The sequence below is a fragment of the Rutidosis leptorrhynchoides genome, chromosome 1 (genome assembly GCF_046630445.1).
Source record: "Rutidosis leptorrhynchoides isolate AG116_Rl617_1_P2 chromosome 1, CSIRO_AGI_Rlap_v1, whole genome shotgun sequence".
Classification (NCBI taxonomy): domain Eukaryota; kingdom Viridiplantae; phylum Streptophyta; class Magnoliopsida; order Asterales; family Asteraceae; genus Rutidosis; species Rutidosis leptorrhynchoides.
Genome location: NC_092333.1, coordinates 643,047,290 through 643,050,983, shown reverse-complemented (window position 1 = coordinate 643,050,983; position 3,694 = coordinate 643,047,290). Strand labels below are relative to the sequence as shown.

Below are 3,694 nucleotides of genomic sequence, written 5' to 3'. Positions count from 1 at the left end.
AGAAGGTTGCATATATGGTCCCTCTAGTTTTAGAAGACTTCCAGTTATGGAGTTTAATTTAATTTTACTTTTTTTTCCTTCTATATTTAATGTTTTCATATCTTTTAAATATACTAGCTTAAGACCCGCGAATTCGCGGGTTTTCTTAAGAAAACTTGTTGTTACGGACTTAACCCTATTATGAAGTATATGTATTTTTCATTTAGTTACATGATACACAATGGATAGAGTAGTACCAAAGCAAATAATACCAAGTTTAAATGGTTTCATTCTCCTTTTATATATGTTTCACTTCTTCATAATAGTTGTTGATGCTACTTGTGATGTTGCAACGGGTATTATCTCTCTAGGAGGGGTAGGACAAACTTCCTTGACTATTTTATAACGACAAAAAAAAAAAAAAAAAAAAAAAAAAAAAAAAAAAATTAACTATCTAGCAAGCTTTCCAATTTAGATATCTTCTACCTCTATATTTTCTTAAAAACACCATACTTGCAAGCGTTTGTCTTCATTTAGTTTTAGGTATGACAGTTTACACAACTGCAAGATTTGTGAGTTTCGATAATAAAAGTTACATACATAATACATTATTTATGAACATATAAGAAGGGTTTTTTCATGGTTTGGCGTTATCTCTACCACAAAAGAAGCAATAGATGGTTAGCTCCACCCACTATAACCCAATTGACTGGAGGAGGAGTTGTAGCTCAACTTAAAAGCTCACCCGCATCACAAAGTACTTAAACGATTCAAATATGTTTATAGCGACAGAGAAAAAGATGTTTTTTTTTTTTTCATATAATTAATCAAAATTTATATACAAGATTTGACTGTTGCAAACTAAAAATAGAAACCGGTTTTATATAGAATACCCATTTATTTTAAACTTGTCAAATAGTCAGTATGTACTCGGTAGCTCGATTGCTTACCCAAGAAAGCCAATGGTGAAGAATCTGAACAAAACTACAAAATTAAGTGAGGACGCCCAATGTTTCTGTGAATGATTCAGGTTATATGATTAGTATTTTCTTCAAAGCCTAATAAACAAAACAACTTTAACTTCTAATGAATGGTGAAACCCAATCTAAACTAACACCGGTAACAAAAGTAAACAATTGCTTCTTTGCGAATCAACGAAACAAATACATATACATATAATAAGGCTTCTCATCGCTATAAAAATATGGCCTGCTACTCTACATTAGTGATGAATGTTGATTGTTTAACTCAATGCAATATAGATTTGTGACATCATTTAATAATGCCAAAGCTAATTTATCGCCTTCTCTCCATCTAACATATCCCCACATAAGAGAATTTTATCTTTACAAACATAAATTAACAATTAATAAAAGTCAGAAACATAAATTTACGTTGTATAATCAAATCATCTCTACCTTTGTTTTTACTTCTACAATTTTGAATCTACCGAGTACTTATAAATCGTTCTTCTTCATCTTGGGCACCACGTGAACTTGTACAATTTGCATTCGAAACTTGAAGTTCGATGATATTCGTGTAAGGTATGGATAAGATTGGTTCCGAAACCTACCGTACCAAAACCTGCGGGGCTGAAACATGATTTAGTACCAAATCAAATTTAGTATTTTGTTCTCGTGCAAGTCGAAAAGCCTTCACACCCGTAAGTAACTAATTAAAATGATAAAAATCAATATGATGATGGATTACACCTGCACAATAAATAATCAATTCCACAACCATCCCATCAATTCATTAATTTGCGGCTCTATAAATTGTAGATCCATTAGAATTGATCACGCACCTAGGATTTAAACAAATTATATTAAACAATTCCATTTAAGCTGTAGAAATCTATCTCGATACATATGAAATATACGCTCTGTTCATAGCAGTAGATTATCATGAATTGGGAGAAACACTCAACATTCTACTACCAAACACAAAAATTAGGGTTTGTGCTACAAACAAATTAGGTTTATTTATGCAGATTAGAACGCAAAATAATTATTTATGCAGAATTTTGAATATTGAATTGAATTATAAGATTTGGATTTGAATGTAAGGCGTCTTTCAGGCGATTGTAATCCATATTTTGATAGGAGCATTTTGTTTAATCCACGTACAAAGTTAAGGATAACCAAACCTGTCTACTCGGTTCAACCAAACCTGTCTACCCGGTTCAACCAAAACCCATTTTGACCCATTACCCAGCCCACCTAATTACAACATCTAAATTTAATACCTTTGGCTCTGGGACACCGGTTTTGGAGATCTGACGCATTAAAGATACAGTTTGGGAAACTTTCAACCCCTTTGATCATTTTTCCTCTGTAACTAATCTGTCTATTTGGCCCGTTTGACTTGTTATAGATGGAACACAACCAAAACACCACCTAATGAGTAATTTGATTAAACTACAAACTCTAAGCATGTTCATAAATACAAAAACTATATTTTTATGACCCTCTAATATAATTTAAACTAACTGGCATATACTAAAATTCTAGATCTGAACAATTTTTTGATTCAAGTTTGTTCAACAAATGCGATTAATGCTTCTGGAATAAGGAGCAGCCAATTGAATTGTGACTACACAATTTTCTTACATTTCAATTATACCCAAGTACAATCGGATACTTGTAGCTACTTATATTATATACTACTCCGTATAAATTATAACTATCAATATATAGTTTACTATTGTTAACAACTCATTGCAACTTTATTGTTAATCACGAACTAACATTTGGCATAATCATTGTAAGGGTTATCTATTAATCGGGAAAATGCATCAATAGTGCTTTTAAAGAAAACGTATCGTAGAGAAAACTTACTGTAAATGCAAAGAAAAACAAATCAATAAATCTGTACCTGATGCAGCCAATCGCGCATACACTTTCGTAGCGTACAAGATCATGAGCATGTACTTCAATTGGCCTTGGCATTCCATCAGGTCCGCCACGTGTAAGAGCACTTATAAATCTACTAAAGGGTGCATCGTGCCTCATGTTTGCTACATATGGATAAGAATATGATTGGTTAATATAAACCCAATTCCAACATTAAAACGGAAAATCAGCAGATCAGATTGTGTCGGTTGAAAAAGTAGTCAAAATGGGTAATTTAAATACAGCTAAAAATTGGGTTGTATTGGGTAAACTTGAATAAACATTTGTTAAAATAAACTACTTAAACCTGCATTACCTTCATTAAGCTTTTTTAAAAGCTCCCATTTCCCTTTTTCTGAAATTCTCCATTATTTAAATGTATCCATTTTTAACCCATTACATGTAAAGTATAACCTAGTTTGACCCGTTTATAAATGAACCAAATTGCCACTTCTATAATATGGATTATCAGAATTATAGGTGGTAATTCACATATTTTACCTCTTAAGCACATTACTTGAACAGTAATGGCCTTTCTTTGAGACTGCGAACAACGCTTTTCAGAGGTTCACTATTAGTGTTACGGTGTTACCCAATCTCCTGCACTCAGTCTGGACCCACCTGAATGAACAACAACAGCCACAAAGTCGTAGTAAGTCATGTACATCCTTTTAATAACCAAATATATAATAACTTACTAAAGGATTTCGAAATTCTGAAAATTTTTTACAGCACCAGCTATTTGTGCCCCCTTGCTAGGAGCACATAACTCTTACAGGTACGTATCTTTTGCCCTATCTATTTCGTTTTTATGAGCACTTCTG

At 32.5% G+C, this 3,694-nt stretch overlaps 1 long non-coding RNA gene across 1 annotated transcript; it reads right to left on the bottom strand.

The window, feature by feature from the left end:
- Positions 1–1,154: 1,154 nt before the first annotated feature.
- LOC139885714 (uncharacterized) lies at positions 1,155–3,454 on the bottom strand. Its single transcript, XR_011772058.1, has 3 exons — positions 3,372–3,454; positions 2,854–2,995; positions 1,155–1,783 (listed from the first exon to the last, which is right to left on the bottom strand). It is a non-coding gene; the product is annotated as an uncharacterized lncRNA (long non-coding RNA).
- Positions 3,455–3,694: the final 240 nt, after the last annotated feature.